Source organism: Anolis sagrei, chromosome 13, assembly GCF_037176765.1.
Source record: "Anolis sagrei isolate rAnoSag1 chromosome 13, rAnoSag1.mat, whole genome shotgun sequence".
Lineage (NCBI taxonomy): Eukaryota > Metazoa > Chordata > Lepidosauria > Squamata > Dactyloidae > Anolis > Anolis sagrei.
Window position 1 is genome coordinate 14400344 of NC_090033.1, and position 24305 is coordinate 14424648.

The 24305-nt window shown below is 46.2% G+C and overlaps 1 pseudogene; it reads right to left on the reverse strand.

Moving 5' to 3' along the window:
* Window positions 1–3033: 3033 nt before the first annotated feature.
* Window positions 3034–4048, reverse strand: LOC137097769 (protein SHQ1 homolog pseudogene; annotated as a pseudogene).
* Window positions 4049–24305: the final 20257 nt, after the last annotated feature.

Sequence of the window (24305 nt, forward strand, 5' to 3'; positions counted from 1 at the left end):
TAACAAAATGCTTGCCCTACCCTGTTGTGGGGCGAAAACAGGGCAAAGCCTCCCCGCTGCTCCCGGCAATGAATGAATGAATGAATGCAAGCACAAGCAATGAATGAATGAATGAATGAATGCAAGCACAAGCAATGAATGAATGAATGAATGAATGAATGCAAGCAAGCAGCCAAGAGCCAACCAAGCCTCCCTCCCGCACCTCCCGTCTCCTTCGCAATGAGCAATGCGGCCATGCGGAGCAGCTTTTAAAGGGCAGCCCACCCAATCACAATGAGCCACGGTGCTTGGGAGCGCCGGATTGGCTCCCGGCGCACCCAGCATCCTCCATCCCTAAAACGTCATTTCCGAAACAGGCGGAAGCTCGTAAAAAAGATGGAGGATGCCGTTTCGATATTTAAAAACACTTCCGGGTTTGAAAATAAGTTTTGTAATCGTTTTGTAATTGTTAAAAATAACGAGTATTTAACGAATTACAAAATTAACGAACGAAACCGCCCAGGCCTACTATCTATCTATCATCTATCCATCCATCCATCCATCTATATATCCATCTATCTGTCTACCCATCCACCCATCTATCTATCCATCCAACCAACCATCCATCCATCCACCTATCCATCTACTCATCCATCCATCTACCCATCCATCCATCTACCCATCCATCCATCTACCCATCCATCCATCTACCCATCCATCCATTCATCCATTCATCTATCCATCTACCCATCCAGCCATCTCCATCTTTCTAAGCTATTTTCCCATAGGAGGGGAGAGCATTGTGACTGTTGTTTCCGCAGATCTTTGTGTTGGGTTTCCTCAGGTCTCAGGTTGGCAGCTCGCATGTCTTCATTGATGGTATTAGAAGGTATGTTACAATAACACCCCAAATGTGATGGCTGTATTACTTCTCCAGTGCAGTGCTGTAGTATCCATCCACCAATCCATCAAACCATCCATCCATCTACCCATCCATCCATCTATCCATCTACCCATCCATCCATCTATCCACCTACCCATCCATCCATCCACCCATCCATCCATCCATCTCCATCTTTCTAAGCTATTTTCCCATAGGAGGGGAGAGCATTGTGACTGTCGTTTCCACAGGGCTTTGTGTTGGGCGTCCTCAAGTCTCACTTTGGCAGAACGCATGTCTTCATTGATGGTATTAGAAGGTATGTAACAATAACACCCCAAATGTGATGGCTGTATTACTTCTGCATCTTCCACATTCACCCTGGCAATAGCAAATCAAACCAAGAAGCAAACGTTGAACAGGAACCAGTATCACCCTCTTTATTTTGCAATGACATAAAATGAATGCTTCGGATATTCTCCACCTGGAGTTCATTTAGACCTTAGTGCCTGGGATTTTGCCTGCATTGTTTTTTCCTCTTCCATTCTTTTTAATTGGGTTGCATAACGAATCCCAGCACCGTTGTAATGAAGCCCTTAAATGTAAACACACAGAGAGATAAAGATAAAGAGAGAGATGGAGGGAGAGAGACGAAAAACAGAACGCAACTCCTTAAATATGTAGGCGAAAACAGAAAGATACTAGGCCTGGGTAACAACGCAAAAATTTGTTTCTAAAATCGATTTGTATTTGGGTTTTTTTTTGTTTCGATATTTAAAATAATTACAAAATTTTCCCTTAAAAAAGTTCGGTATTTACGAAATTTCGTTAATATTTACAAAACATTTTGTAAAGATGGCGCCCTTTTTTTTCAATATTTTTTAAATATTTTTTTAATTTAATTATTAATTTAGTAGAATAGGGAGGAGAAATTATTATTAAGGAGGGAAGGCAGGCACTCACTCTGGCGGGCCCTCTCGCTCGCCGCTCGCCCTCTCGCTCGCCCTCTCGCTCGCCCTCTCGCTCGCCCTCTCGCTCGCTGCTCGCCCTCTCGCTCGCTGCTCGCCCTCTCGCTCGCCGCTCGCCCTCTCGCTCGCCGCTTGCCCTCTCGCTCGCCGCTCATCCTCTCGCTCGCCCTCTCGCTCGCCCTCTCGCTCGCCCTCTCGCTCGCCCTCTCGCTCGCCCTCTCGCTCGCCCTCTCGCTCGCCGCTCGCCCTCTCGCTCGCCCTCTCACTCGCCCTCTCACTCGCCGCTTGCCCTCTCGCTCGCTCTCTCGCTCGCCGCTCGCCCTCTCGCTCGCCGCTCGCCCTCTCGCTCGCCGCTCGCCCTCTCGCTCGCCGCTCGCCCTCTCGCTCACCCTCTCGCTCGCCCTCTCGCTCGCTTGCTCAGCCGGTGCCTTCCCCGCCCTCTCCTCCTCCTACTCCTCCTCCTCTTTCAGGCTCTGCCTCTGACTGGCTAAGAGAGGAGAGAGAGGAGAGCTCCCAGCAAGCATCGCCAGGCGGCCATCTTACATATTTCTGAAATGGACGGAAATACAAAATTTTTTGGCGCCTGCCGTTTCGATATTTAAAAACACTTCTGGGTTTAAAAATAAGTTTTGTAATCGTTTTGTAATTGCTAAAATTAACGAATATTTAACGAATTACAAAATTAATGAACGAAACCGCCCAGGCCTAAAAGATACAGATACACCCTTTTTGAGGTCTACTGGATCAATGCTTAAGTAAGACCACTGATTCAATTGTTGTTGCGGGCCTTCAAGCCATTTCTGAATGGTGGTGACCCTACGATGGATTATCCACTGCAAGGTTTGTCATGGTCTTCCTCCGAGGATGAGAGAGTGCGACTTTCCAATGGGTTTCCATGACCACGTGAGGATTTGAACCCTGGTCTACACAACTGAAGTTCAGCAGTGTGATTCAATGGGTCTCCCTATGATATTGAAGTCAAACATGACCACCACCACCCCATAAGAGATAGTATTTATTTATCGTGTCATCAGCAACCATACCATTGTATTACATTTCTAACAGAACAAAACAAACAAACACATTAAAAAAGGACAAATTTTGCAATCTTGGTAGTTGATTAACTGTCCTTTGACCACTATCTGGCCACTTGGAGTGCCTCTGGTGTTGCCGCAAGGAGGTCCTCCATTGTGCATGTGGCAGGGCTCAGGTTGCATTGCAGCAGGTTGTCTGTAGTATGCTCTTCTCCACACTCGCATGTCGTGGATTCCACTCAACAACATTCTTTTCGCCTTCACTGGCATAGATTTCATAGCAATAGGCCAGAAGTATATCAACTAAGCTCAGATATACTTGATGACAGGCTCTTTTATCAAGAAGGAAAGTTCTGTTGCTGAATTTTCTCAGCTGTTCTTTTTCATCCTCTGTAAAGGAAACAAGTGCAGTTTGATTGCTCTCATTGGAAGGACTGGCTTCCCGAGAAGCCATCTTGGCTGTATAAGCTTCAACCCACCATGGCTTATACTTCAAGAGATGGCAAACAGCTTCATCTTCAAAAAGGTCAGCAAGGTAATGGTCAGGATCAAACTTGGCTGCTTCTACTGCCAGCCGTTTTTCTCTGCGTTCAACTGCAGGTGTTGAATCTGGATTTTTAATATCAATAACATCGCTAAGTTCATCCTGAAGACGTTTGAAAACTCCTGATTTCTGATTTCCAAAGCCATAGGTACAAGGAGAACACAGGGAGCTCTCTTTGCTCTCCTCATACAGAGTCTGCTCTATTTCCCAATCAAATTCTTCCTCTTCTTCTACGTCCTCAACATTTTCAGCACCCATTTCCTCTACTAAAGGTTTTGCTGAACGGGATTTCTTCAGTGCAAGTAGAGCCGTCAACATGTCTAACCCATCAAACTTCTCTCCAGGAGTCTCCTTGGGAAGCCGTATTGTAAATATCCCTGAGTCATCGTACGTTGCTTTCTCTCTTCCATCTTCGAGAATCCTTCCAGGAAGAACCAATCTGAGAAAGTAAGGTTTTGCATAAAATTTGAACTCTGTTCCTTCAAAATAGACATCAAACTCTGAAACTCGTGCATATGGTACTCTGATCATTATGGTAAGAAAATCAGGATCTTGACTCAGCTCAAATGCCGGAGTTATCATGTTGAATACTCTTGGAAAATCAGCAACACCTCTTGAAAAACCACCACTGGGGCAACTCAGGCAGCAACGTGGATTCCACTTTGTGGCCCCATTTCTTGAGGTTGGCTCTGGATCTCGTGGTGCCAGAGCGCAGTCTGTTCAGCACCTTCCAAGTCGCCTGTTTTCTGTGAGCCCAGGGGGAGTCTCTCGTTGGGTATCAGCCATTGGTTGAGGTTCTGGGTTTGAGCCTGCCACTTTTGGACACTTGCTTGCTTCGGTGTTCCAGCGAGTGTCTCTGTAGATCTTAGAAAACTATTTCTCGATTTAAGTCGTTGACGTGCTGGCTGATACCCAAACAAGGGATGGCTGGAGATGTCACGGCCTTGGTCCTTTCAATATTGGCTGCTACTTCCCGGCGGATGTCAGGTGGTGTGATACCGGCTAGTTGCGTGTGCAAGTGCGATACACCTCCCACAGCCAACCCAACAAGTACACTCACACATGATGTGGGATGAACAATGGCCACAACTCATTTATTGCAAACAGGAACAAGGGTTGGCAGCCAAGCATGGGTCCTGGATCATGATCGGACAGCCCAATACTGCCGATCCCGCACACACCAGGGTGCCGCTAGCACAATACAGGGCAACTCGGCACCCCTGGGACCACCGGGCGTCCCCCCTAACCGCTAGGGGGGATACCAAACCAGATCCAGGGCCCATGCCCCACGCCCAACAAGGAGTTGTGACGAGAAGCAAACAAGTAACTGTGAACAGGTAACCGTGACAAGGTGAACATCAACAAAATTAACATCCAATGAAAACATAAACCGTATGCAGGGTGGGTGGGATGGATCAGCTGTTGCAGGCCGTGTGCCTGCTGGGGAGCCTGAGCAGCCTTAAGAAGGCTGACTGGAAAGAGGGAGAGGCCAGCTCAGGCCTCACCAGTGGTGGGCGTGGTCAATTGGCCATTGGCCCCCTTGACCTGCCGGCGGGAATCTTTCCCGCCATCAGAGGGGGTTTCTGGGAGGAAGAAGCCCCCCCCCCGGCCAGAATGGCAGTGGGGGACACCCTGCACCGCAACTTCTTTGGCCCGGTAAGTCGGACCATGCTTTATAGTGTAATTACTCCAGTGGTGTAGGGTGCAGACACCCCATGATAATGATGACGGGTGTAGCGCCTCGCCATCCAGGATAGGCAGCTGGATATCCCCACTGCCCGGTCGACCCAGCCATAGGATCTCCATCTTTGCTGGATTCACCCTCAACCTAGTGGCACGCAGCCATCCAGTCACGGCCTCGAGGCACTGATGGAAACAATCGGGTACAGAGTCCGGTCGGCCTTCCATCTTCAGCACCAGCTGAGTGTCATCAGCGTATTGGTAACACTCAAGCCCAAAACCTCGAACCAGCTGAGCAAGTGGTGGCATATAAATGTTAAACAACAGAGGGGAGAGAATGCCCCCCTGAGGAACCCCACAAGATAGAGGGGACCTCTCAGAGACCAGGCCTCCCCTCTCCACTCACTGTCCACGGTTGTGGAGAAAGGAGGACAGCCAGTTTAAAGCTCTCCCCCTGACTCCAACAGCAGTGTTCAGGTGTAATCCCACCACCTTCCACCAATTGTACAGGTGCAAACCCAACAATAGACAGGGTATAGGGATTTTATCTTCAAAGATCCCACCCGCTGTCACCAATTGTACAGGATGCACGCAACTTGTACAGGTGTGGATGATTATGGAGGGAATTAATCTCAGACCTCAATTGTGTATAAGAATTTGTTATAGAGGAGGCCGATTATTATTTGTAAATTAAGGTAACTGCCACCAACGTGAGGTATTTGAGGTACCACCGATGAGATCTGGCTCTACGGATGCAGATTAATTGAGATGAGACGGTCTTCAACAAAAGATAACAAGTTTATTGTGTACAAAGCGTATGGTTGCAGGCTGTTAAATAACTTATAGAACTTTGAATATAACTTAGTTTGTAATACAATCCACTCTTCCAGATGACACAGCTCGTGGCTAACTTTTACTGAGGTGAAGCACTTTAGTAAACAATGTTTCCTAATATGAATAGCCTTCCTATTTGATCTTTCCTTGATCAAATCTCTGATCTCTAGTCCTTCCTCGACTAGGGATCTTAACAAGCTTCCTTTAGTCTACTTTAACTAAAGAAACTGGCCAGGTTTCTCCCTTCAGCCCTCCTAGACTGAAAAACCTCCAGCTATTCACACACACCTCTCTCCCAGGCCTTTCAAGCCTCCACTCTCACACACTGACTCTCAGACTGCCCCTTTTCCAAAGACACACATAACTTCTCCTCCTTGGCTCTGCCCACTTCTCACTCTCCTGCGCTAGCCTGCCTGGTCTCCTTGGCAACGCTTACTGTGGATTCAAACCAGATAACTCTAGTTTTAGCTACTGTTACCAACACAAACATATACTCTAACAGTTAAACATATACATAGTATCAATGACTTCTGCACAGCAGCAAGGCAGTGGGTCAAAAGATTGTGGTCGACTGTGTCAAATGCTGCTGTGAGGTCCAATAACACAAGCAGCGCCGACCTGCCCTGGTCAAGCTGGCATCAAAGGTGATCCGTGATGGAGACCAGCACAGTCTCTGTCCCATGCCCCACATGGAAGCTGGACTGGAAGGGATCTAGTCCGGCTGTGTCATCTAGGAATTGCTGCAACTGCTCCGCTGCTGCCCTCTCAATCACCTTGCCCGGGAACGAGAGATTCGAAACTGGGTGGTAACTGGAGGGAACCAAACAATCTAAATCTGGTTTCTTCAGCAGGGGAGAGACCACCGCCTCTTTTAAACCCTCTGGAAAAACTCCTTGCTCAAGGAAGCTGTTTATAATCCTCAACAGAGGGTCACATAATCCCTCCAAGCAGGATTTCACCAACCAAGAGGGACACGGATTGAGGGAGCAAGTGGTCAGTCTAGCTGCAGCTATGAGCCTATCGACAGCCTCTGCGTTATCATCAGCGTATTGGAGTTCTATAACAGAAGTTGTTGTAACCTTACTTTTGGCTTCAAACCTGCTATTGGATTTAGGTCGGTGTTCTTTCCATCTAAGTTCTCTCCATTGGGAAATTTGGGCACTTTTTTGAGACCCTCCCCGGAATATACCACTGGATCTCAAGAGATGCCCAAGTGGCTCCTACGAACTATGAATCCCAGCATGTCATAGGATGCTGCTGCAAAGAACATCAATGTTACAATTTTTCAGGCATTTCAGATGCCTCCTCCTTCCTTCCCAAATGAGGACTCTGTGAAAGCCATTCCATCTTGAAAATCAGATATCTCATTTCGCAGAAGACTGGAGAAAAGGGACGTAACGGAGCAAGAAAACGGCATATTTTCTTGTTCCCTGCTATGGAGCCCATCTTCATTTGCAACGTACTTCAAGACAGCCGTGTTTCCATGACAGGAAGCAATTCCTCAATGGCAGGATCCCAACTGGAAGGTGGTAATGAATCATTGTCTGCAAACAAGCTGCACCTAAGTAATGAAGTATTGTCTCTCTGCCTGGAAATGAAGTGGGTGCCTTGTGTTCCTCATTGTCTTCGGAAACAGCTGCAGGGTAAAGAGAACCTCCCTTCAAATGCAAAACGTGGACGAGGCAGGAAAGAAGACACACAAAGAGATGGATACAAGAGGTATCCATCTTGGAATACATTTCTACCACTCAGAGAGATTCGTTGCCTTCTGCTCAAGAGGAGGCGGGAGTTCAGGAGAAGGAGAGAAGAGGAGGAGGAGGAGGAAAAGAGGAAGGAGAAGGAGAGAAAAGAAGGGCAGGAGGAGGAAGAAGATACCATTTGAGGGCGGACCTGGCTTGCATCACTGAGACATGGTTGGACGAGCTGGATGGGGTAAATCTCACCCAGTTATGCCCACCTGGTTTCGGGGTGCACCAGCAGGCTAGGTCCGGGGGACGGGGAGGTGGGGTCACAGTAGTCTTTCGGCAGTCCATCGCCATGATCAGATGCGCTGATCCGCAATCCCCTGGGTTTGGGTGTGTTCATCTGAGGGCGGGAAACCATGATAGCTTGGGGATTCTGCTGGTGTACCGCCCACCCCACGACTCAGCAGTTTCCCTGCCTGAGCTAACAGATGTGGTCTCTAATTCGGCTCTGGTCTCCCAGAGCTTGATAATGCTGAGAGACTTTAACATCCATGATGAGACCTCTTTAACAGGACTTCATGGTCACCATGACAACCATGGGGCTATCACAAGTTATATCTGGACCCACCCTTCAGGCTGGACATACACTCGGTATACAAACCCACACGATCTCTTCGATCATCTGGAGAGGCCTTGCTCACGCTCCCACCTGTTTCGCAAGCGTGACTGGTGGGGTTGAGAGAGAGGGCCTTTTCGGTGGTGGCCCCTCGACTCTGGAACTCACTTCCTAAGGACATCAGGCATCTCCCAACTCTGGCAGTCTTTAGGAGGAGCTTGAAGACATAGTTGTTCCAGTGTGCCTTCCCAGAAAATTGACCCCACAGCACTTTGTCCTCCAAAGCACTTTATTTTGTTTTAGGTCTGCTTGTATGTTCCCACAAACCACCTCTTCACTTTTTCGCCCATGTCCAGCATTATTTTTTTATTTTAAATTACATTTGACCTACCCATAGATTTTTAAAGTGTGTTGTCCTATTGATAATGCTTGTGTATTGTTTTATTGTTTTGTTGTTTTTAAATTGCTTGTATTGCTGTTCTTATTGCTTGTATTGTTGCATTTTGAGCTCGGCCTCATGTAAGCTGCACCGAGTCCCTTGGGGAGATGGTGTTGTTGTTCATTCGTTCAGTCGTCTCCGACTCTTCGTGACCTCATGGACCAGCCCACGCCAGAGCTCCCTGTCGGCCGTTACCACCCTCAGCTCTCTCAAGGTCAGTCCAGTCACTTCAAGGATGCCATCCATCCATCTTGCCCTTGGTCGGCCCCTCTTCCTTTTGCCTTCCACTTTCCCCAGCATAATTGTCTTCTCTAGGCTTTCCTGTCTCCTCATGATGTGGCCAAAGTACTTCAACTTTGTCTCTAGTATCTTTCCCTCCAGTGAGCAGTCGGGCTTTATTTCCTGGAGGATGGACTGGTTGGATCTTCTCGCAGTCCAAGGCACTCTCAGCACTTTCCTCCAACACCACAGTTCAAAAGCATCGATCTTCCTTCGCTCAGCCTTCCCTAAGGTCCAGCTCTCACATCCGTAGGTGACTACAGGGAATACCATGGCTTTGACTAGGCGGATCTTTGTTGCCAGTGTGATGTCTCTACTCTTCACTATTTTATCGAGATTGGACATTGCTCTCCTCCCAAGAAGTAAGCGTCTTCTGATTTCCTGGCCACAGTCTGCATCTGCAGTAATCTTTGCACCTAGAAATACAAAGTCTGTCACGGCCTCCACGGTTTCTCCCTCTATTTCCCAGTTGTCAATCATTCTTGTTGCCATAATCTTGGTTTTTTTGACGTTTAGCTGCAACCCGGCTTTTGCGCTTTCTTCTTTCACCTTGATTAGAAGGTTCCTCAGCTCCTCCTCACTTTCGGCCATCAGAGTGGTGTCATCTGCATATCTGTGGGGAGATGGTAGTGGGGTATAAATAAAGTGTTGTTGTTGTTATTATTATTATTATTACTACTACTACTACTACTACTACTACTATTTGAATTCCTCTTCTTGAGCACTTTCTCCTTTCCTTTTGCTCCCACAGTAGCAAGTTTCATCAGGATTGGTCTAAAAATGAGGGAGGGAGAATCCCCTGGATTTCCCTCAGTGACAGTACTGGTTTTTTTTCCGACTGCGCATGCGTGTCCACATTAACTAATCAATTCGGAAGTTTCAAATTTTTTTTGAAAAATTCGGAAATGACTTTAGAATCGAACCCACCTACATCCAAAATGAGTTTTGAACCATTTTTTTTGATCAACCAAGCAATCTTTTCTTTTTCTTTCTTTCAAAGCAAAACCCTCCCTGAAAGACTCGCCATGAAATTTAGGCCAATTCTGTGTGATATGATAATTTTTAAAGGAAAATTTCGGAATTATTAAAAAAAACGAAACGCAAGGACTCCCTAAAAACAAAACGAGTTTAGAACCAAATTTTTCCGTGGTTACCCAAGCCTACAAAGAATCTGTTATTGAAAACAAGTGCCTGTCCTTCGTGGACAAGATTAGGAAGCCACCAGTTGCATAAAAGCCTGGAATCATTTCTTTAACTTTCTGAAGACAAAAGAAGTTTCTGTTTGATTGTTCATTAATAAAGGACTTTGTTATACTTCACAAGTGATCTAAAGACCATTTGTGGTGGAAAATCTCTGAGAACTTCTCTTCGGGGGTCCCTGGCTTCCCTCTGGGCTCAAGTCGCACGTCCTATTTAAAGACAATTATTTACAGGCCCAGCGCGCGTCAGAACACATTGGGATATTTCATTTGAAGGTGATTCAACATGAAGACAAATTCTGTTGATTCAGAGCATCCAGACTTGGAAATTTTCCCTGGCAGCTGTTAACAAATGCCACGGATGCAACATGCAAAACATATTGGCGCCATAATTAACGCTCAAGAGGAGGAAGAGGAATGCCAGACCCCATCAAGAAGACTTGCTCTTTTGGAACCGTTTCTAGAGCGACAACCCACCTGTCCAAATACCGATTTATTCGCCAAGTTATCACCGGAAGTGAGCCGCCAGATGCCTCTCCTCCTGGGCGACCTTTCTGGAAGAGGCCAATTAGTGCCCGCTAATCGCTTGTTTCTCCAACACATGAAGCACTTGCCTCCCGACTCCAAACACTCCCGACGCTCCTCCTCCTTGGCAGATTTCTGCCACTTTGCTTCCTCCTGACAGGCAGATTCACAGACAAATAAATTAGCTAATGAAGAAAGTGACTTGTTGGTAGGGCTTCTGTCACCGTCAGCCGAGCAGCAGAATATCTCAAGCATCCTCAGCCGCGGATCATCCAACAAAACCAGAAAATAGTCGGCTTCTTTGGTTTTTAAAAAACTTTTTTGTATTCTTCTATATAAATTCTATATAATTTATATATTCTATATAAATAAAAATGTAACATTAGTTTGTGGGATTAACAGAACTCAAAAACCACTGGACGAATTGACACCAAGTGTGGACACAAGACACCTCTCAGGCCGACAAGTGACCATCACTCATAAAAACACTGAAAAGCACAGCAGAAGGGACTTGAAAAGCCAAAAAACAAAAAAATACATTACAACGCATGCGCAAAACCACATATATACACTAGGGCTGAGCGGTTTCGTTCGTTAATTTCGTAATTCGTTATTAATTCGTATTTAAATTAGCTTACGATCCGATATTGAGCCATGCAGCAATAGTGTGAGGAGTAAATTAGATTTGAAACAATTTTTAATGTATTTCGTAATTGTTTCGTAATTATTTCGTAATTGGTTCAAAATTGTTTCATAATTATTTCGTAATTATTTTCGCATGTCTGGTGCAAGTTTTATAGTTGTTGTTTGTTTTATCATACCAACAGTCTAATGGCTCGGATTTCTTCGCATGTACGATGCAGCTAAAATTCACAGGGCAAACAAGCCCTGCTGAGAGGCGAAGCCTAACTTATACCACTGCAGCATCATGATACCTCAATAAATGAGGGAGAGAGAAACCATTAACAAAATACTTACGAAGATTTGTAAGTTTCGTTAAGTTCCGAACTTTTCACCACCCAAGTCCTCAAAGACATGGGCATGAAAAGAAACCAAGGAATGCCTTTGCAGGATTGCATGGATGGGAGGGAAAACTTCTTCTCCTGCTTCCCAAGGACATAATTGGGCCTGACATGTAATTAGAAAGTGTTGAGATTAATTTCACAATTCAGCAGCAGATCAGTTGCACAACTTCAGTGCTTTCCAGTAGCTTCTTCCTGCACAGTATTTTCAGTCAACTGCCCCCATAGACTGCAGTCACTCTGGAACTCTTTTACAGACACTTGAGCACATGCCCGGCCATTGTCAGTTTTACCATTGTCTTTCCCCCAGTCTAGATGACATTACAAACTTACCACAGCACACAGTTATATCTTGTCTTAGCAGACAGGTTCTTTTAATCAATTACATAGAGCCTTCGACTAACAGCATCACAGCACAAGGAGAGAATACACTGTACATGACTTCCTTATATACAATTCTATACAATTACACATAGCAATCTCTGATTGGTTCCCAACTCATTAACTTAACTCAGACCCAGGATCACATCATTCACAATCACCTGGACTAGGCCAGAACACATTCCCCAAATGATTCCCTATATACTAGGGCTGGGCGGTTTCATTTCATTAATTCGTAATTCGTTAAAAATTCGTTATTTTTTTTATAACGAAGCGATAACGAACCATTCTGGAGCAACTTAAAAACGAAACGAATTTTTAAATTCGTTTTGTAAATGCTTCGGATTCGTTATGTATTTGTTTCGTTATCGGTTTGAGGTCGTTTCGTTAATATTTCCGCATGTCTGGGGCAAGTTTTATAGTTGTTTTTTTGTTTAATTAGTGAAAAAAATGATAATATCCCACCAACAGTCAACAACAGAGGGAGAGGGAAGCTTCAGAAGTTCCCCCTGTCCCATATGGAGGTTTTTTAGCGTATTGCGCGGTCGCATCCACCATTAACGAATCGATTCGTATTCTTTTCGTATTCGTTTCGTATTGGTTCGTAATTTTACGAAATTTCGTAAATATCGAACTTTTTTAAAGAAAATTTTCGGAATTCTTTTAAATAACGAAACGCAAAAACCCCCTAAAAACGATTCGAGTTTAGAAACAAATTTTTCCGTGGTTGGACAGCCCTAAGAGATATACACTGTACATGACTTCCTTATATACAATTCTATACAATTACACATAGCAATCTCTGATTGGTTCCCAACTCATTAACTTAACTCAGACCCAGGATTACATCATTCACAATCACCTGGACTAGGCCAGAACACATTCCCCAAATGATTTCCTATATACTAGGGCTGGGCGGTTTCGTTTCGTTAATTCGTAATTCGTTAAAAATTTGTTATTTTTTTTATAACGAAGTGATAACGAACCATTCTGGAGCATCTAAAAAACGAAACGAATTTTTCAATTCGTTTCGTTATTGCTTCGTATTCATTTCGTAATCGTTTTGAAATCGTTTCGTTATTATTTCCGCATGTCTGGGGCAGGTTTTATAGCTGTTGTTAGTGAAAAAAAATTATAAATATCACACCAACAGTCAACAACAGAGGGAGAGGGAAGCTTCAGAAGTTCCCCCTGTCCCATATGGAGGTTTTTTAGCGTATTGCACTGTCGCGTCCGCCATTAACGAATCGATTCGTATTCGTTTCGTATTCGTTTCGTATTGGTTCGTAATTTTACGAAATTTCGTAAATATCAAACTTTTTTAAAGAAAAAATTCGGAATTCATTAAAAATCGAAACGCAAAAACCCCCAAGAAATGAATCGAGTTTAGAAACAAATTTTTCCGTGGTTGGACAGCCCTAAGAGATATACACTGTACATGACTTCCTTATATACAATTCTATACAATTACACATAGCAATCTCTGATTGGTTCCCAACTCATTAACTTAACTCAGACCCAGGATTACATCATTCACAATCACCTGGACTAGGCCAGAACACATTCCCCAAATGATTCCCTATATACAGTTAATGCAAGACTCAGCATTTCTAATAGAAGCCTATTAGCGGTGCATGACTCAGCTATACTACATTACAATACAGAAAGAGGCTTGCCAAATTGGCACACATGTCATGGACACGCAACTAATGAGTCCGAAAATTCGTAAGTTTCGTTAAGTTCCAAACTTTTCACCACCCAAATTCTCAAAGACACGGGCATGAAAAGAAACCCGGGAATGTCTTTGGAGGATTGCATGGATGGGAGGGAAAACTTCTTCTCCTGCTTCCCAAGGACATAATTGGGCCTGACATGTAATTAGAAAGAAGCTTGCCAAATTGGCACACGTGTCATGGCCACGCAACTAATGGGCCTGAACATTGTAATGGAAAACGTACATCTTTTCATCACAGTCAATTGAAAAAAAGAAAAGAAAAGAAAAGCTTCTGCCATTCCAAGCAAAGCAAAGAACTCCTTTCCTCCCCGGGCGTCACAGTCTATTTTTTTTTTACTCTCTAATTCATTCGAAAGAGGGATGAGGAGCTGGGAGGCAATGCGCCGGCTTGTTGAACGAGGAGAGGAGACTTCTTACCACTCGGTTGAGTTTATAAAGAGTCTTTTTATTAAGTGGGAAAGGGTTGAAGGTAGATGTTAGTCACATGGAGCAGGATCCTCGATCTGACTTGGGTGGCATGTTCCTTATTGCATTCCATTATGGATTGCACTGTTGTTTATTCGTCGCTTCCAACTCTTGGTGACCTCCTGGACCATCCCAGGACAGAACTCCCTGTCATCCGTGGCCACCCCCAGCTCCTTCAGGGTCAATCCAGTCACTTCAAGGATGCCATTCGCTGGGAAACCGCTGGGAGAGGTCATCCGGAGTTCTGGAGTTGGGTGTCATCTCTACTCTACGACACAACTCTACTACTCTTTTCCACCGAATTCCAAGGAGGCCTCTCGGGTGCTGGACGAGTGCCTGGCCGCTGTGTCTATCTGGATGAGGAGGAACAAGCTGAAGATCAATCCTGACAAGACAGAGGTCCTCCTGGTCGATCGCAAACTGGATTGGGGTATAGGGTGGCAACCTGTGCTGGACGGGGTTACACTCCCCCTGAAGTCACAGGTCCGCAGCTTGGGAGTCCTCCTGGATTCATCGCTCACGCTTGAGGCTCAGGCGTCGATGGTGTCCGGGAGGGCTTTTGCACAACTGAGACTTGTGCGCCAACTGCGACCGTACCTCGCGAAGGCTGATCTGACCGGAGTGGTCCATGCCTTGGTCCCTCCAGATTGGATTACTGCAATGCGCTCTACGTAGGGCTGCCCGTGAAAACGGCTCGGAGATTCCAACTGGTCCAACGGGCAGCAGCCAGGATGTTAACTGGTGCTCCTTACAGAGAGAGGTCAACCCTCCTGTTCAAGGAGCTCCACTGGCTGCCGTTTATCTTCCGAGCCCAATTTAAGGTGCAGGTGCTTACCTACAAAGCCCTGAACGGTTTGGGACCACCCTACCTGCGTGACCACATCTCCGTCTACCGAACCCACACGTGCACTTCATAGAATCATAGAATCATAGAATCATAGAATCATAGAATCATAGAATCATAGAATCATAGAATCATAGAATCATAGAATCATAGAATCATAGAATCATAGAATCATAGAATCATAGAGTCATAGAGTCATAGAGTCATAGAGTCATAGAGTTGGAAGAGACCTCACGGGCCATCCAGTCCAACCCCATTCTGCCAAGAAGCAGGAATATTGCATTCAAATCACCCCTGACAGATGGCCATCCAGCCTCTGTTTAAAAGCTTCCAAAGAAGGAGCCTCCACCACACTCCGGGGCAGAGAGTTCCACTGCTGAACGGCTCTCATAGTCAGGAAGTTCTTCCTCATGTTCAGATGGAATCTCCTCTCTTGTAGTTTGAAGCCATTGTTCCATTGCGTCCTAGTCTCCAGGGAAGCAGAAAACAAGCTTGCTCCCTCCTCCCTGTGGCTTCCTCTCACATATTTATACATGGCTATCATATCCCCTCTCAGCCTTCTCTTCTTCAGGCTAAACATGCTCAGCTCCTTAAGCCGCTCCTCATAGGGCTTGTTCTCCATCCAAGGACGAAACATGGTTGCCCCTGCTTAGCTTCCTGGATGGTGCGAGCTCTGGGCCTGGAGGGTGTTCAGGCCTGTTCCAATGCTGGCTGGGAGCGACCCAGAAGCAGCCCCTGGGCCCCAACAGGCAGCAGAAGTCCACTTCAGACACACCTCTTAAGTACGCATGCGCAGCCTCCCCCTGTCCCCACAGACGCCCTTCGGTCATCTGGAGAGGCCCTGCTCGTGATCCCGCCCGCGTCGCAAGCGCGCCTGGTGGGGACGCGAGACAGGGCCTTTTCTGTGGTGGCCCCCCAACTTTAGAACGCCCTCCCAAAAGATCTCAGACAGGCCCCTACATTGGCAGTCTTCAGAAAGAATTTGAAAACCTGGCTGTTCTGATGTGCCTTTTCAGATTAGGAACCTCCAGCACCAAGTCCTAGAAGCACTTTAGTAGAACCAAGATCACTGCACACTGCACACTGCACTTCTATTATAATCCTACACACCTCCCGCCACATCAGCACTTTTAATCCTGTACCCACTACTCTGGCTGGCCCAGTTTTAATAGTGTCTCGTTGTATTGTTTATTGTTTATTCTGCTTAACTGTTTTTTTAATTTGCTTTATGTATTGTATTGTTGTATTGTGTTCTGAGGCCTCGGCCTGTGTAAGCCACATCGAATCCTTTGGGAGATGCTAGCGGGGTACAAATAAAGTTAATAATAATAATAATAATAATAATAATCCATCCATCCATCTTGCACTTGGTTGGCCCCTCTTCCTTTTTCCTTCCATTTTCCCCAGCATAATTGTCTTCTCTGAGCTTTCCTTTCTTCTCATGATGTGGCCAAAGTACTTCATCTTGGCCTCCACTATCCTTCCCTCCAATGAGCAGTCGGGCTTGATTTCCTGGAGGATGGACTGGCTGGATCTTCTGGTGGTCCAAGGCACTCTCAGAACTTTCCTCCAACACCACAGTTCAAAAGCATCCATCTTCCTTCGCTCAGTCTTCCTTATGGTCCAGATCTCACATCCATAGGTGACTATGGGAAATACCATTGCCTAACTGTAGTATCTTCCAGAAAATTAGAAACATTGGAGGCAAATTTCAGGCAAAAATTGGTATGATAAGAAACAAAGATGGCAGGGACCTAACAGAAGCTGAAGAGATCAAGAGAAGGTGGCGAGACTATACAGAAGATCTGTATAGGAAGGATAATAATATCGAGGATAGTTTTGATGGTTTGGTGAATGAATTAGAACCAGACATCCTGAGGAGTGAGGTTGAATGGGCCTTAAGAAGCATTGCTAACAACAAGGCAGCAGGAGACGACGGGATCCCAGCTGAACTGTTTAAAATCTTAAAAGATGATGCTGTCAAGGTGATGCATGCCATGTGCCAGCAAATATGGAAAATACAAGAATGGCCATCAGACTGGAAAAAATCAACTTATATTCCCATACCAAAAAAGGGAAATGCGAAAGACTGCTCAAACTTCCGTACAGTGGCCCTTATTTCTCATCATGCCAGGAAGGTAATGCTCAAGATCCTGCAAGGAAGACTCCAGCAATACATGGAGCGAGAGTTGCCAGATGTTCAAGCTGGGTTTAGAAAAGGCAGAGGAACGAGAGACCAGATTGCCAATATCCGGATGCTGGATAATGGAGAAAGGCAGGGAGTTTCAGAAAAACATCTACTTCTGCTTCATTGACTATTCTAAAGCCTTTGACTGTGTGGATCATAATAAATTGTGGCAAGTTCTTGGTGGGATGGGCATCCCAAGCCCCCTTCCCTCTCTCCTGAGGAATCTGTACAAGGACCAAGGAGCCACAGTCAGAACTGACCACGGAACAACAGACTGGTTCCAGATTGGGAAAGGCGTACAGCAGGGTTGTATACTCTCCTCCACCCTATTCAACTTGTATGCAGAACACATCATGCGAGGATGTGCGGGGCTTGAGGAATGCAAAGCTGGGGTGAAAATTGCTGGAAGAAACATGAACAACCTCAGATATGCAGATGACACCACTCTGATGGCCGAAAGCGAGGAGGAGCTGAGGAGCCTTCTAATCAAGGTGAAAGAAGAAAGCGCAAAAGCCGGGTTGCAGCTAAATATCAAAAAAACCAAGATTATGGCAACAAGAATGATTGACAACTGGAAAATAGAGGGAGAAACCGTGGAGGCCGTGACAGACTTTGTATTTCTAGGCGCAAAGATGACTGCAGATGCAGACTGTGGCCAGGAAATCAGAAGACGCTTCCTTCTTGGGAGGAGAGCCATGTCCAGTCTCGATAAAATAGTGAAGAGTAGAGACATCAGACTGGCAACAAAGATCCATTGCCTAGTCAAAGCCATGGTATTCCCTGTAGTCACCTCGGAAGTGAGAGCTGGACCTTAGGGAAAGCTGAGCAAAGGAAGATCGATGCTTTTGAGCTGTGGTGTTGGAGGAAAGTGCTGAGAGTGCCTTGGACTGCGAGAAGATCCAACCAGTCCATCCTCCAGGAAAGAAAGCCCGACTGCTCACTGGAGGGAAGGAGACTAGAGACAAAGCTGAAGTACTTTGGCCACATCATGAGGAGACAGCAAAGCCTAGAGAAGGGAATGATACTGGGGAAAGTGGAAGGCAAAAGGAAGAGGGGCCGACCAAGGGCAAGATGGATGGATGGCATCCTTGAAGTGACTGGACTGACCTTGAAGGAGCTGGGGGTGGTGATGGTTGACAGGGAGCTCTGGCGGGGGCTGGTCCATGAGGTCACCTAGAGAAGACAATGATACTGGGGAAAATGGAAGGAAAAAGGAAGAGGGGCCGACCAAGGGCAAGATGGATGGATGGCATCCTTGAAGTGACTGGACTGACCTTGAAGGAGCTGTGGGTGGTGACGGCCGACAGGGAGCTCTGTGGTGGGCTGGTCCATGAGGTCACCTAGAGAAAACAATGATACTGGGGAAAATGGAAGGAAAAAGGAAGAGGGGCCGACCAAGGGCAAGAGGGATGTATGGCATCCTTGAAGTGACTGGATTGACCCTGAAGGAGCTGGGGGTGGTGACGGCCGACAGGGAGCTCTGGCATGGGCTGGTCCATGAGGTCATCTAGAGAAGACAATGAGACTGGGAAAAATGGAAGGAAAAAGGAAGAGGGACCGACCAAGGGCAAGATGGATGGATGGTATCCTTGAAGTGACTGGACTGACCTTGAAGGAGATGGGGGTGATGATGGCCGACAGGGAGCTCTGGGGTGGGCTGGTCCATGAGGTCACCTAGAGAAGACAATGATACTGGGGAAAATGGAAGGAAAAAGGAAGAGGGGCCGACCAAGGGCAAGATGGATGGATGGCATCCTTGAAGTGACTGGACTGACCTTGAAGGAGCTGTGGGTGGTGACGGCCGACAGGGAGCTCTGTGGTGGGCTGGTCCATGAGGTCACCTAGAGAAGACAATGATACTGGGGAAAATGGAAGGAAAAAGGAAGAGGGGCCGACCAAGGGCAAGATGGATGGATGGCATCCTTGAAGTGACTGGACTGACCTTGAAGGAGCTGTGGGTGGTGACGGCCGACAGGGAGCTCTGTGGTGGGCTGGTCCATGAGGTCACCTAGAGAAAACAATGATACTGGGGAAAATGGAAGGAAAAAGGAAGAGGGGCCGACCAAGGGCAAGAGGGATGTATGGCATCCTTGAAGTGACTGGATTGACCCTGAAGGAGCTGGGGGTGGTGACGGCCGACAGGGAGCTCTGGCATGGGCTGGTCCATGAGGTCATCTAGAGAAGACAATGAGACTGGGAAAAATGGAAGGAAAAAGGAAGAGGGGCCGACCAAGGGCAAGATGGATGGATGGTATCCTTGAAGTGACTGGACTGACCTTGAAGGAGATGGGGGTGATGATGGCCGACAGGGAGCTCTGGGGTGGGCTGGTCCATGAGGTCACCTAGAGAAGACAATGATACTGGGGAAAATGGAAGGAAAAAGGAAGAGGGGCCGACCAAGGGCAAGATGGATGGATGGCATCCTTGAAGTGACTGGACTGACCTTGAAGGAGCTGTGGGTGGTGACGGCCGACAGGGAGCTCTGTGGTGGGCTGGTCCATGAGGTCACCTAGAGAAGACAATGATACTGGGGAAAATGGAAGGAAAAAGGAAGAGGGGCCGACCAAGGGCAAGATGGATGGATGGTATCCTTGAAGTGACTGGACTGACCTTGAAGGAGATGGGGGTGATGATGGCCGACAGGGAGCTCTGTGGTGGGCTGGTCCATGAGGTCACCTAGAGAAGACAATGATACTGGGGAAAATGGAAGGAAAAAGGAAGAGGGGCCGACCAAGGGCAAGATGGATGGATGGCATCCTTGAAGTGACTGGACTGACCTTGAAGGAGCTGTGGGTGGTGACGGCCGACAGGGAGCTCTGTGGTGGGCTGGTCCATGAGGTCACCTAGAGAAGACAATGATACTGGGGAAAATGGAAGGAAAAAGGAAGAGGGGCTGACCAAGGGCAAGGTGGATGGATGGCATCCTTGAAGTGACTGGATTGACCTTGAAGGAGCTGGGGGTGGTGACGGCTGACAGGGAGCTCTGGCGTCGGCTGGTCCATGAGGTCACCTAGAGAAGACAGTGATACTGGGGAAAATTTTCCTCCAGCACCACAGTTCAACAGCATCCATCTTCCTTCGCTCAGTCTTCCTTATGGTCCATCTCTCACATCCATAGGTGACTATGGGAAATACCATTGCCTAAGTGTAGTATCTTACATTTGCCCTTGCTGAAATGCATTTTGTTATTTTTGGCCCAGCTCTCTAATCTGTTAAAGTCAGATTCATTGCTGGTCTTCCATCTAAGAACTCACCAGGGTCGTTCTTGCTCATTTTGCCAAGATTAGGCTGCATCTGGTGCCTTTTGGGTATTTCAGCAAGTCGCAGATTGCCAAATCCACCAGTGGCAAAAAGTGGAAGATAACCGTGGTTTTTAGATGTAGCTTTAGTCAAAGCAATAAGAGCAGCTGGAAGTACGATTCTGCGAGTCCCATTTTTCTTCATGCTGCCTCAGCCTGCAAAAAAAATAGTCAAGCATTCCTATCCATCAATGGCAGAATTGCAGAGCCCTCCGGTTGGGTTTTGGAAGGATATATATATATATATATATATATATATATATATATATATATACCCAGTCTGATTTTTCTGATAAAAGACAGTGTTATGAAGGCAGAGGGAGGTTCGGCAAAGGCAGCTTGGAGCATCTGTTTTGTCTTCTTCCTGGCAGCAAGTGAGAGAGATAGGCCACTAATAAATTAGCAGATAGTTACCAACCTCAGCGGGTGAGAGACTGGGCAAGAAAATTAACTCGGCTTTCTGCGGCTGGGTCTATCTCTGGGATCAGCAAACCAGGCAGGGAGGCGGAAAGGCAAAGGAATGGGGATAATTGAAAAATAGCACACAGTTTATGTGGCGAGACACACAAATACACACACAAAGATAGGGTCCAGTTGTCCATGTCTTGCACAAGCATCAACCCTGATGAGACAGGAATGAGGTGTCGAAAGAAATGGAAGGGAATTAGTTAAGCTTTTGAGTCACCTTGTGAAGAGAAAAAGCAGGGTATAAATAAACATAGGAGAATGTTCTGTCAGGAGAATGATGGGATCTTGGATGCATCTCAGTAGATTGTCCTTGATGAATGCACCGGGGATGTCGAAGAGAAGGAGGAGGAGATCACTTTACACTAGGCCTGTTTGATTAAAAAAAATGGTTCAAAACTCGTTTTGGATGTGGTTCAGATCTAAAGTCAATTCCGATTTTCACAGAAAAAAAATTCAACACTTTTCAAAACTTCAGAGACTTCAAAATCCTTCATTAATGGAGAGAAAGGAAACCATCCACACTGGGTTAAACTGCAACTCTCACCCAGGACTGACGCGGGAGAGAAAGGAAACCGAAGGAAATCCATCCACACTGGGTTAAACGGCAGCTCTCGCCCAGGACTGACGTGGGAAAGGAAACCCAAGGAAATCCATCCACACTGGGTTAAACGGCGGCTCTCGCCCGGGACTGACGCGGGAGAGAAAGGAAACCGAAGGAAATCCATCCACACTGGGTTAAACTGCTGCTCTCACCCAGGACTGACGAGGGAGAGAAAGGAAACCGAAGGAAATCCATCCACACTGGGTTAAACTGCTGCTCTCACCCAGGACTGAAATGGGAGAGAAAGGAAACCGAAGGAAATCCATCCACACTGGGTTAAACTGCTGCTCTCGCCCAGGACTGACGAGGGAGAGAAAGGAAACCGAAGGAAATCCATTCACACTGGGTTAAACTGCTGCTCTCGCCCAGGACTGAAATGGGAGAGAAAGGAAACCGAAGGAAATCCATCCACACTGGGTTAAACTGCTGCTCTCACCCAGGACTGAGTTGAGAGAGAAAAGACGCTGAAAGAAATCCGTCCACACTGGGTTAAACTGCTGCTCTCGCCCAGGACTGACACGGGAGAGAAAGAAAACCAAAGGAAATCCATCCACACTGGATTAAACTGCTGCTCTCACCCAGGACTGACGCAGGAGAGAAAGGAAACCGAAGGAAATCCGTCCACACTGGGTTAAACTACTGCTCCCACCCAGGACTGACGCGGGAGAGAAAGGAAACCGAAGGAAATCCGTCCACTCTAGGTTAAACTGCTGCTCTCACCCGGGACTGACGTGGGAGAGAAACCAAAGGAAATCCATCCACACTGGGTTAAACTGCTGCTCCCACCCAGGACTGACGCGGGAGAGAAAGGAAACCGAAGGAAATCCGTCCACTCTAGGTTAAACTGCTGCTCTCACCCGGGACTGACGTGGGAGAGAAACCAAAGGAAATCCGTCCACACTGGGTTAAACTGCAGCTCTTGCCCAGGACTGATGCGGGAGAGAAAAGAAACCGAAGGAAATCCATCTACACTGGGTTAAACCGCGGCTCTCGCCCTGGACTGATGCGGGAGAGAAAAGAAACCGAAGGAAATCCATCCACACTGGTTTGAACAACTGCATCATTTCCGACTCACTTTCTGATTCGTAAGAGAAATGGCGGAAAAAGTTTCAGAAGGGCAAAGGGACTTCCGGTTTCCTAACAAACTTCGAGATCGCTTCAAAAAGGAAATCTTTCCGAATTTATTCCTAATTACGAAGATTCTGACTGAACCTAACCATGCCTCCTTTACATCTACACAATCCACTTCAACAGGAACACTTTTCAGCGTACCTAAACACTGCCTTGTACAAAAGGGACCCTGTCAATCCTCAAAGGAAACAGGTCTTGGTAGTAGGTGACTCCCTCCTTGGAGAAACGGAAGCTGTCATTTCTAGACCGGATGGGATGGTTTGAGAAATATGCTGTCCCGGGGGCAACATCAACGATCCATACTTTGTTTTCTAACACAATCGTGAGGTCAGGAGTATTGTGCTCCAAAACTCTGTCTGTCCGAATTTGGAAGTCCTAGAGGAGTTTGGAATGTGATCCCACTCGTTCTTTGTTGCAAGCAGACGGCGTTTGTAGCACAAGTTCAATGAATCATCTGCGCAACGGTGTTGTGCCTCTGCTTGTAGTCTGTCTCCTGATCTTCTTGCAGCAGCTAAGAATGTGATCTATTGTTTCATCTGCTTCCTTTCAGAGTCTACATTTGGGATCTGTCATCGACTTTTCAATTCTGGCTTTGATGGCATTGGTTCAAATGGCTTATTCTAGGGCTGCCAGAATTATGAATAATAATAATAATAATAATAATAATAATAATAATAATAATTTTATTGGGTTGTTGTAGGTTTTTTCGGACTATACGGCCATGTTCTAGAGGCATTTTCTCCTGACGTTTTGCCTGCATCTATGGCAAGCATCCTCAGAGGTAGTGAGTAGGCTTGGGCGGTTTCGTTCGTTAATTTTGTAATTCGTTATTAATTCGTATTTAAATTAGCTTACGATCCAATATTGAGCCATGCAGGACTACTGTGAGGAGTAATTAAAAATCGAAACAATTTTTCCAATTTATTTCGTATTGTTTCGAAATTGTTTCGAAATTGTTTCGTAATTATTTCCGTATGTCTGGTGCAAGTTTTATAGTTGTTGTTTGTTTTATCAGTGATGAAAAATAAATTATCACACCAACAGTCAACAACAGAGGGAGAGGGAAGCTTCAGAAGTTCCCCCTGTCCCATTTGGAGGGTTTTTTAGCATATTGCGCAATCGCGTCCGCCATTAACGAATCGATTCGTAATTTTACAAAATTTCGTATATTTTGAACTTTTTTAAAGGAAAATTTCGGAATTCTTTAAAAAAACGAAACGCAAGGGCTCCCTAAAAACAAAACGAGTTTAGAACCAAATTTTTCCGTGGTTACCCAAGCCTAGTAGTGAGGTCCTCTGAGGATGCTTGCCATAGATGCCAGTGAAACATCAGGAGAAAATGCCTCTACAACATGGCCATATAGCCCGAAAAAACCTAAAACAACCCAATGATTCCAGCCATGAAAGCCTTCAACAATAATGTTATGTCTTACCCGGCTCCCTCCCACACAAACATTACAAAAATTCTATCAACACACATCTTAAAATGTAGTTATATAAAAGATACATA